This window comes from Delphinus delphis, chromosome 16, assembly GCF_949987515.2.
Source record: "Delphinus delphis chromosome 16, mDelDel1.2, whole genome shotgun sequence".
Classification (NCBI taxonomy): Eukaryota; Metazoa; Chordata; class Mammalia; order Artiodactyla; family Delphinidae; genus Delphinus; species Delphinus delphis.
In genome coordinates this window covers 82,378,414-82,390,079 of record NC_082698.1, presented here as the reverse complement: position 1 = coordinate 82,390,079, position 11,666 = coordinate 82,378,414, and the positions used below count along the sequence as shown (strand labels likewise).

Below are 11,666 nucleotides of genomic sequence, written 5' to 3'. Positions count from 1 at the left end.
GCAATAGGAGTTAATGATCTGCGGGATTTCCAAACTGTGGCAACAGCACGGCAGACTCCAAAAGCTCATCTGGAGTCTGGGCAAATAGTGGCCGTTCTCCCTCTCGCTAATGTACAAGCTCTAGGAAGAGCTGTGGGTTCAGCAGCTTGGGCTGATTTCACAGTCGACGAAGAATAAGCCTCAAGAGTTTCATCAGGGAAGCTATGGCATAACCAGGTGTTCTGTTTTCCCGGAAATTTCGCTTAGAGGAGTCCTCATGAAATAGAAGTGAGTCCGGATTGTTTAAAGGGCCATCTGCGACATCATCTCGTGGCTTAGAGACCACTTCTGTGGTTGCAGGGCGATCATATGGGAGAGAGTGGGTTCTCTGTAATCTGGGGGGTGCAGCGGAGGACCTGGGGTCAAGGGGTTACAAGACTGAGAGGATGGAGGGTTAGTTAGAAGAGCCTGCCCAGAAGTGATCTGTGCTGTGTAGAGAGGTGTGTGTCCTACGGACGCGTAAGACGGCAGACACGGCCTGGGGAACACGGAGACGGATGCGGTCTAAGGTTACAGCACTGGTGGCAGCTGCAGCCACCATATGGGGCAAATCTGATGCTGTGGGATCTAACTGCCATGAGAAATATGCTATAGGACAGATCCAAGAGGCACAAGCCTGTCCTACGATGCCTGCAGCAATCCCATGATTTTCATGGTGGTACAGATAAGGAAGCTTGTCAAAAGTAGGTAAGAGCTGGGGGTGTGGATAAAGCTTATTTTAAGGCTTCAAAGGAGGTGCCTGTCTCTGGGGCCAGGAAACGGGCTCTGGAGTGCTATCTGGGAGGCATGCCTACAGAGGCTGAGCAAGGACTGCAAAATTAGGCATCTATCTGCAGCAGTAGCCACCAGCTGCCCCTAAAAGCTTAGGTAACCATTTGTTCATTTTAGGGAGAGGGATGGACAGCAATGACTCTCTAGGTGTTTAGGGTGAGCCTTTGAATGCCCTGAAGTATCTCATGTCTTAAGGAGGTAACAGAGGTTTGCACCCATTGAAGTTTAGATCTGGAGGCTGTATGGTCTCGTTCAGCAGCTCCCTTCAGGAGAACAAGGGAGTCTGTAAGAGCTGATCACAAGGTAAAAGGTCGAGACTTCCCTGGTGCCACGACGGTTAAGACTCCGCGCTCCCAATGCGGGAGCCCGGGGTTCGATCCCTGGTCCGGGAACTAGATCCCACATGCCTCAACTAAGAGCCCACAGCCCTCGACTAAGAGTGCGCACGCCGCAACTAAGAGTCCACACGCCTCAACTAAGGAGCCAGAGAGCCTGCCTGCCGCAACTAAGACCAGGTGCAGCCAAATAATTAAATTAAATTAATGTTTTTTTTAAAAAAACAAAGTAAAAGGTCAACATACTGAACAAACATTGGAGCCTTGGGTAAAGACTACAGGATCTGGTTTGCCTTAAAGACTTGGGAAAATGCTGAGGGAGACTCACAGTATCCCTGAGGTATGAGAGTCCATATTAATTGTCTCCCTTTAAAGGTAAATACAAAAAAAAAAAAAAACAGAATGCGAGTCAGGGTGCAAAGAGTTTGAGAAGAAAACCGAACAGAGGTAAACTACTGTAAAGCAGGAGTCTGCGTCAGCAGGAATTATTTCTGTGAGAATAACAGCTGGACCAGGGACCACAGGACGTCAAGGAATTGCCAAAGAGTTCATGGCTCTTGCGTCTTGTACAAATGGATAGATTTGGTTTCTGTCAGAATCAAATTTGACTTCTTTCTCTGTTGGCAAGATTGGGGTGTTACAGGGTGAGGAAGTAAAGACTAGTAGACCCTGCTTCAAAAGGGAGTCTATTGTATAAGCTACAATATATAAGCTATATTGTACACCACAGGGAATACAGCCAATATTTTATAATAACTAAAAATGGAGTATAACCTTTAAAACTTGTGAATCACTCTACTGTATACCTGTAACATATACAATATTGTATACCAACTATACTTCAACAAAAAAGGGGGCATCTATTAGAGATTTAATTCCTTGCTTTGCATCCCTAGACAGAGGGATTAGGTTATGCTTGTGATACCAAGCAGAGCCCTGTGGGGCTCCTGGGCATAAAGCCTTTCTGTGTCCCCCCATTTCTTAATTACAGGAAATAGGCTTCATTCAGCCTCCAAGACCTTCCCTGAGTTCCAAGGGGTAGGTTCAGACCGTTGCTAATCAGGGAAGGGAGGGGATGCAGAGACAAGGGAGGAACAGTCAAGAAACAATAGCGCAGTCTTGGGGCAGCGGCCTGGTTCCCCCTAAGGGACACACAGAACAGTATCTTTTGGGCTCTTTATAGAACTAAAACCCCCAATAAATGGAAGATGAAGCAATCCTCCTTCCAGAGAGAAGGTCACTGGATTGATAACCTCGGAAAACCAGAGAAGCTTATCTGGAGACCACCTGAGGCCAGATTAAAGGAGTGCGGGTCCTGCACACACCCTAATCTTATCAGCAACCCCACCCCTGAACTATTTGCTATAAAACTCCTCACCAAAACCTCCCGGCTCGGGACACATACTTTTTGAGGGGCCTGAGCCCGCGGTGTTCCCCTTTGCCTGGCAAAGCAGTAAAGCAATTCTTTTCACCCAAAACTCTGTCTCCAAGATTCGATTCAACACCAGTGCACAGAGGTCGAGGTTTTGGCATCAAATTCAATAAGCCTATTCATGATAAAACCCAGAGGTAACTTGCCAGGTTTAGAATAAATCTTTACCATGGATGCAAGAGGCATCCCTGGTGAGGGGGCAGATGTAGCCCTCACGATTCAAAGGTTTACTCCCAGAAATAGTCTAAAAAAGTAAAGACCTTCGTTGCATAAGTAGTAAGGATGGTATAGTGAAAATGGTGTCCCTGGTCTCCCACAAAAATGTGTGGCACCTTTGCCTATAAACCCACTAATTATGTGGCACTGGGCAGGTAGGACTTTTCCAGCACTAGCAAGCAACAGAGTTTCCGACAACGAAGGCCCCTTTCAGACTGGGACCCCTTGTGAGAGCTGGAATGGCTGGACACAGAGGGTGCTGTTTCTGACTTAGTGTCTCAGAGCCCCAGTCTACATGAATGGCCACAAGATGCACCCCGTAAATGCCCCTTCCAGACGGCGCAGACAAGAGGGAGGTTTCTCACTGGCCAAGAAGCCAAACTCTTCAGGACGTAGAACAAGACAGAAAGGAAGACTTCGACTTTATCTTATCTGCACATTAACAGTTTGCCTGGGTCTTGAGTTCCTTGGAGTCATGCTAAGGCCTGGGAGGGTGGGGACTGGGGAACATTCTACAGAGTACCTTGTTGCATGGAAATTTTCTTGAGGTTGGTGGGTGACCTAGTGTCAACCTGACAGGTTCTGTGACCAGCTTACCCCCTCGCGGGTGTCTTCTTGAGGGGGTGAGCACCCTAATGTCTATTAAATGCTTGCCTTGTACCCACCAATGGGGCAGCTGTGGCTTCCAAGACGTCCCTTAGCTTTAACCTCGTGGGTCTATCAACCCACAGCAGTGTTTGTCTACACAGACTCGTGGTCTGTGAGGTTGGCCTGAACAACCGGCTTACAGGGCCTGTGGCTGTATCCCACCCTGTGGAATTTCCTTCTTATGACAAATGACACAATACAGACAAAGAAAGACAGTAACCATCTCTGGGGGGCTGAGGGGCAGGGAGGATGAACACACCAAGAGTGCTCTACCAAATTCCCAACCAAGTGTCACTGAGCCAGGGAATTAGTTCCACAAATATTTTCTCCTGCTAGTCTAAATTTAGAGACAGAAAGAAGGAGATTCTCACCACATTCGTGCCCCTGAACCCCACAGACAGATTCTGGGAGGCCGGCATGCTAAGAAGTATCACCTTCTGCTGGCCTTTGTCAGGTGTCCCAGCATCTCTTCACCTGCATCCGTCTTCAGGAGGAAGCAGCTTTCCACCCAGAGAAGGCAGTTTTTCAGCCAGATGTTCCCAGCCAGGGAAGTATCCTTCCAACTACGCCAACTGTGGGGAAGGGGAAATTTCCCCTCTTTCCCCTCCTCGTTCTTTTGTCTGGCAATTCAAATGACCTAGGGAGAGTAACAGGAGAAACTCAACGACGTTACTTGTGCACAGGGAATGTACATAAGTGTGAAGAATTCCAAAAGCAGTGAGGCCAGGTGAGGTAAGGAGAAGGAGGTAGGGGTTTGAGGTCTCAAGGGGAAGTAAGGTAACTCACAGAAGATACAAAGTAATGTTTGGTAAACAAATGTTTTCTGGGCCATCTTTTTTTTTTTTTAATAAACAGCTTTATTGAGAGATGACTCACACAGCACAGACTCGCCTGTTTCAAGTGTGCAATTCAATGGTGTTTAGTACATTCACAGACTCGCCTGTTTCAAGTGTGCAATTCAATGGTGTTTAGTACACTCACAGGTGTGTGCGACCATCACCAGGGCTCATCAGAAGCTCCACATCCCTTAGCTATCACTCCACCTCGCCGCACCCACCCTCCCACGCTCCCCCAGCCCTCAGCAAACACTAATCTACTTTCTGTCTCTATAGATTTTCCGATGCTGGACTTTCATCTGAATGGGATCATATAATATCTTAGTCTGTTTGCGCTGCTGTAACAAAAATATCAGATTGTGTGGCTTAAACAGCAGACTGTTCTAGAATCTGGGGAGTCCAAGCTCAAAGTGCCAACAAACCTGGAGAATCCGTTTCTCGGTTCAGAGACGGCCATCTGTTCACTGCGTCCTCACGTGGGGAAGGGACAAGGGAGCTTTCTAGAGTAACTTTTCTTAAAGGCACTAATCCCACTCATGAGGGCTCTGTCCTCATTACCTGATTACCTCCCAAAGGCCCACCTCCTAATACCATCACATTAGAAGTCAGGTTTCCACATCTGAATTGGGGAGGGACACAAACATTCAGTCCATAGCACATAACATGTGGACTTTTGTGACCAGCTGCTTTCACTTAGCATAATGGTTTCATGGTTCGTCCGTATTGTGACATGTATCAGTATTCCATTCCTCATTATGACTGACTAACACTCCACTGGATCGATATGCCACATTTTTTTATCCATTCATCAACGGATAGACACTTGGATTGTTTCCACCTTTAGGCAATGGACAATGTTGCTATACACTTTCCCGAACAACTTTTTGTGTAGACGTATTTCATTTTGAGGGAAATACGCTTAGGAGTGGAATTGCTGGGTTATACAGTAACTGTTGTGAAATAAAACTCACATTCTATGGCAAGACCAGAAAAATTTAAACACACAAAATCTTCCTTGCACTTTGGCCTCCTCTCTCCCCATGCTGTGCCTTGTGTGTCTGTATTAGGCATCGACCAAACCTCCCATGGGCAGAAATACCTGCTCAGCCATAAAGAGCAAACTTCTGCCAGCGTCGAGACAACCCCTTAAAGATAACGTTCCTTCTTGATCTCGTAAGGGACCACAATAGCGCTTAGCTCTGGACTGTGTAAACTGTGAATAACATCTCATTTTCTGTCCAGCCCTCTGCCTCAAAAAACTCACATAACTGTGCCTGGACTGCTAACGGGCAGGACAATTCTCGGGGTTTTCTGAGATGCTGTTCCCGGGTTAGAGCCTCAAATTTGGCACAAATAAAATTTTCCATTTCTTTCTTAGATCAACTGATTCATTCTTTTGTCAGCTCTGTTTAATCATCTGAGGAACTTCCAGACGGTTTTCCCAAGTGGCTGTACCATTGTACATCCCTACCATCTCACACATTTTTAATTACCTACATTAAACAGGAAATTATATTTATAAATCGGTCATACTAACTGAACTTGTTACTGTAGTCCTTCATACTATAGGACTCAGAAGAAAAACAGTCCTATCCAAAAAAAAGATTATTATGTTCCTTTATGTCCTCACAGCTATGACTGACAGTCGGTGACTTTATAAATTATCTTTTCATAGGAACCTAAGCTAATAAATTCCTTTTGAAAGTTGGATCATAAAGATTGCTATAAGATTTTAAGAAAGCCATTAGCTTAAAGAAGACATATAGTTCTTTCCCTGAGCCATTCATCCACAAAAACAGTGTGTTTGCTGCCTAGTACTGTCTTCCCAAAGTGGGAGGATACGTCATTTATGAGAATCTGACAATGGTGTATCAAAAACAGGAAATATAAAGTGACAAGAAAAGACACAGGAGGAGAAGCTGAAGATGAACCTTGACCACAAGAAGATGAGAATTAAATCAGATCCACGTCACGTACCTAAATGCGCAACTGTACTTGTACGGAGAGCGCCAATGAGATATTTTTAATGAAATCAATTCATTTGATAACCCAGAAGTATTACACTTGGAGAAGATAAAAATCTCTATAATGAAAGGATTTTCTTTTACGTCTCCTTCTGCTGTAGAAGAACTTCACGAACTTTGACCTCCAGTAGCCAAGAACCTGGTTTGTCAGCGGTGATTCACGTTAGCCAAGCTCTGGCCACTGTGCCCCTGCTTCTCTGCATCAATGACCTCTCCAGTGTTCCCTGTGACTAAAAATAATAAACGCCCGAACATTAATATTGTTGATAATAGGATACAAGTGAGGAGAAGGTATCTCTTTTGTTCGGCTTCTCATTTTGTGTTAGAATCTCAAAAATCACAAGGATGTTAGAACTGGAAACCATATGGGAGGTAAGTGGTTTGGGGGTTTTAAAACAATATTTATTTATCTATTTGGCTGCATGGGTCTTAGTTGCAGCACGCGGGATCTTTCGTTGCGGCACGCAGGCTCTCTAGTTGTGGCGCAGGGGTTTAGTTGCTCCGTGACATGTGGGATCTTAGGTCCCCGACCAGGGATTGAACCCACATCCCCTGCATTGGAAGGCGGATTCTTAACCACTGGACCAGCAGGGAAGTCCCAAGATAACGTGGTTTTTAACTCAAGGGGAAACAATCTCATTTGGGAATCTGGTGAGAAATGTGGACTTCTTTCCTAGAAAAATGGGTAGCAACCATAAACAGTATCAGGGTTGCTAATTAGCCATCCCTTATCCTGCTTAACCAGTAGGGTTGTGAGTGATACCCTTACCTGCAGGATTCTCACAGAATAGATGTCCTTAGAGGCTGTTGATGGGGCAGAAAAAATCGCAGGTGGCCAGAGACTTCTGGAGACTAGCCTCTCCGGGCAGAGGCGCGCAGATCGCCTCCAGGGGCAGACAGCAGTTGCCAGTTTAGAAAAGTATGTATTTAGGGACCTTAGGGAGCTGACAGTCCCCGGGGAAGGCAGGGACTCGGGCTCGGAGGGAACGAAGCCAGAAACAACACTCGACCCCATCAGGAGGCTGCGTTAGAGAGATGGCATTGTCACTGCTGCTCACGGAGACCTTGCTCTCCAGCCATCCCTTCCCTCCTGCTTCTCTCCATCACTGGCTCTGGATCAGCCTCGTATAGGAGCATCTGATGAGCAGAGCCCGAGTCAGGAGGCCGGGCCACCGGGAAGACCAGGGAGTACAATCTGCTTCCAGCCCTGGGACATGGAAACTCTCTAGTTAGGAAGAAGGATGCCAGGCAGCCCTAACACAATTTCCACTGTCTGGGAGGGGCTGGCTGAGACTTAAGATTTGGGGAAGCGGGACTTCCTCGGTGGTCCAGTGGTTGGGACACTGCACTCCTAATGCAGGGCGCCCTGCAGGTCGGGGAACTGAGATATCACATGCCACGGGGCAACTAAGCCTGCATGCCACAACTAGAGAGCCCACGCACCGCAATGAAAGATCCCACGTGCCGCAATGAAAGATCCCGTGTGCCACAACTAAAGATCCCACATGCTGCAACTAAGGATCCTGTGTGCCGCAGCTGGTACCCAGCGCGGTCAAATTTTAAAATATATATATAAGAGTTGGGGAAACAACTGACATTGGAGAGACCTGGCGGGAGCTCCTCATTAGGGGAAAATGTTGGACTCAGGCTGAGCCCAGGGGAACGGCAATGCATGGTCCCCAGTAAGAAACTAAGACGCAGGTTACACCAGCCTTGGTCCTTCCCCAGTGGACCAGAGGTCCTGCCCCGATTTCCTGGATGCATAAGATCTCCCCCTGTTCCCATGCCACTACTGGAAAGGAAGGGAAAGGAAGACTATGGGAGAAATGGACTATATAGGGTGTTTAAACTTTCAAGTGACTGCTAATTTACAGACAGAGAGAGAGAGGGAGAGACTAATCCAAAATGAAAGAGTGTGTCATACAGCAAAATATAAATTGAATTTTTAGTACTAGACAGAACGGGAGCTTCAGAGCAAGAGGAGATAAACTCTATAGTTTAAAAAAGTAAAGATAGCATGTTTGCACCCTAAACCATGGGGCGTAAACGCCCAGGGTTCAAGTCGCCCTAAGGGCTGTGTGCAGGGGCTTTTAATCTCTGGAATGAGATTAAACGGCAGGGGGAGAAGCGCTGGGGCAGGAGTAGCTGGGCGATACTTATCCTTTGGCAACCCAAGATTGATTTTTACTTTATTTTTAATTGAAGTATAGTTGGTTTACAATAGTATATTCGTTTCAGGTGTACAGCAAAGTGATTCCATGACACAAATATATGTATATACCTATATTCCTTTTTTTCTGTTCTTTTCCATTATAGTTTATGAAACAATATTGACTATAGTTCCCTGTGCTACACAGTACATCCTTGTTGTTTATCTATGTTATACACGGTAGTGTGCATCTGTTAATCCCAACGCTGGAGTTTTGAGGAGCAGAGTTCCTTCTCAGGGATGCAAGGGCAATTTCCACAGTGTCAGCCGGGTCCAGGGGTTTACTGGGGAGATCAGGCGTCTGGAGGAAGCTGTATCCCCAATAGAGGCTGCAGGCAGCTTCAGCAGTCCTGGGAAATGGAAGGGAAGTTCATGGTCTGTGTGGCTCCCAACTGGAATCCCTGTGGGTCCACGGAGGCCCAGGACTGGCCCAAGAGCATGGGGGGATTGGGCGGAGATGACCTCTCACCTCATGATGCGCTGCCTTTTTTTTTTTTCCAGTTTGTTTGTTTTATTGACACCTGGTTGCTCAGGCTTTGACCGCGTACTTCCGGAGTGGGTACAGCCTCTCCTTCCGCTGCTGCTTCTTGGTCTTCAGGTTCTCTTCGTGTTTACTGAGCCGGCGGCGCATGGCACGCGTTTTCTTGGGCCGCAGATCCAGGGGCTAGTACTTCTTGCCCTTGTAGAATTTCCTGAGGTTCTCTTTCTGAGTCTGGTTAATGACGGTGAGTACACGGGCGATGGATTTGCGAACAACACGGATCTTGGAGAGTTAGGCAGCCGCGCCGCCTGTTACTTTAGCCACGCGTAGCTGGGACAGCTCCACTTTCAGGTCCTCCAGCTGTTTCAGCAGCTCCTCCTTCTTCTTGCCGCGAAGGTCTCGAGCCTTAATCTTGGCCATGACTGTAGAGTCCGCCTCCGCTGCCTTCTCGGAGGGAAAAGGCTCATTCCCACGCAGGAGAAAGTGGGCTCCTGGGGGGGGGGGAGGAGTGCACAGCCCGACGGGGGGGGTGGCGTGTGTTCCAGGGGAGGGAAGCGAGTCCCGCCTGGCAGCCAGGTTTGCTGATATGAACTTGGCACGAGGAGCACAAGCTCTCACCTTCTAGGACACACGGTGACACTCATGACCACCACTGAACCTCCTTTTGCAAAGCACAGACTTCTGGGGACGGCCCAAAAAGGGAGACAGAACTCGCCTGGAACAATGACATCATTGCTCCGCTCTGAGCTTCAAGCTGGGCTTTTAAGTCTATGGTGAGTCTTTGGAAAGCTGAGTTGTCAAGTGAGAGCAAAGGATTTCTCAGAACCCATAAAATGACTTTTTTTTTTAAGATCAAAGCTTGGAGGCGTAACTGGAAAGTAAATCATACAGCAAATCGCCAGGGGACAGCAGTTATAAGGTCAAGGTCATTCCTACCTAAGAGAGAAAGCCCCCTGGGGCCGGGAGATGTGAGGACCTGAGGTGGGGAGGGCAGAGACCCTTCCCCCTGCCCCCATGTGCCCCTGCGGAGGGCGGAGGGGGCAGAGTCACTGCAGACCGTGCTTACCCTGAGAGGACTCCACTTTGGCCTTGAGACAGTAATATTTAAAACCGACCGAGAACTTACTGCATTGGACTGAACACCCTGCAGGGGCCCAGGAGAGACGTGCACTCCGTGCAGTTTCCGGGCTCCAGGGCCACGGGGAAGCAGGTACTGGAAAAGAGGGAACTGCATTTCTGTAAATGTGGGACACGGGGTGTGGATTTTGAGACCCCCGGCCCAGCTCTTACTGCAGAAGCTGACGAGTCTCAACCGGGGTATGTGGAGCTCCTTTGCACACACTGTGAGCGCCCCGTACCGGGGCACAGGTGGCAGGTGACGACCAGGACAGCCAGTAAGGGAAGAGTGCAGAGTGTTCCGTGCTGGGGGGATACAGCCACCAGGGTCCGATGGCGGAGGGACTTGGAGTCTGAGAGAGGATGACGCGGCATCGGCCAGGGCCTCCTCCCTCTGTGAAGCTGCCCTGAGGGCTCACCACCACTGGGCCTTGCCCGTGCATGGGCGTCTCAACGTAACAAGAAACTCAACCAAGTAAGTCTAGAGGGTTACAAGCAAACACGCGTTCCCTGTACTCCGTCCACCACTCTCGTTATGCCTCGTGTAATTTCCAAGAGAACTTTATGCAGCTGTAAACGCCATCCTGGTCCCCCTTTCTCCACAAATGGGAGTGTCCTCTGCGTGCCGTGCTGACCTTGACCTATCGGAGACCTTCCGTGTCAGCGTGGAGGGCTTCCTGGCTCTGCTCCGTGGCTGCCTGGTATCCCGCTTCGTGATTGGCTGGGCCGTAATTTTTTTAACACTCCCTCCAGTGGTGAGCGCTGAGTGTCTCTCAACTTGCTTCTAAAGTGAGCAGCGCTGCAACGAAACGCATAAGATTGAACATCTTCACTTTCCAGGGGTGCGGGTTCGTCTGCAGGATAAGTTGCCAGGAGGGTGTGGCTGTATTTAGAGAATGTGTGCATTTGTAATTTTGATAGATATTAATAAGCTGCTCTCCAAAAACACGGTACCCGTTTACACTCCCACCAGCTATTAGGAGGGCATTTTTAGCTCAACAGACCCAAAGGTTTGAACCTTTCTTCCAGGCCTGCCCCTCCTTCGTTCGTTTGCTCAGGCCTGAAAGCAGGAGGTCCCATGTTGCCCCCCTGCCCCCCATGAGGAAGCCCGGGCAGTGATTCTCCGAAGACAATCTGTCCCTTCCTCTCGCCTTCTCTCCTACCACACCTGCCCTGCTCACCTGGACACCTGTGTGAGCCTCCTGACTCACTTCCCCCCTCGTATCTTCCGCCACCTCTTCTCCACACGCAAGCAGCGGGGCCCAGGCTACCCCCATCACCGCAGGCAGGCTCCTGACCGCCTCCCACAGACACCCAAAACAGAGCAATGCCCGCTGCGGGGTCGTCTGTTTTGCACACCTGTCAAAACCTGGTGCTGGTGCTGTCTGCTCTGCTACTGTAACTCCCGGCCCCCTGGAGGCCAGGACAAGGTCTCTGCGCCCAGGTGAAGGTTCAGAGCGTTGTTCTTGGGTTTTACCCAGAGGCCTCACAGACCCACCCAGGGGGCTTCTTACATCCCACTGCCCTGATACACACACACACACACACCACACCACCCC

General features: G+C 48.8%; 1 pseudogene; it reads right to left on the bottom strand.

The window, feature by feature from the left end:
• Positions 1 to 9,039: 9,039 nt before the first annotated feature.
• LOC132439496 (large ribosomal subunit protein uL29 pseudogene) lies at positions 9,040 to 9,430 on the bottom strand (annotated as a pseudogene).
• Between the last annotated feature and the right edge of the window lie 2,236 nt (positions 9,431 to 11,666).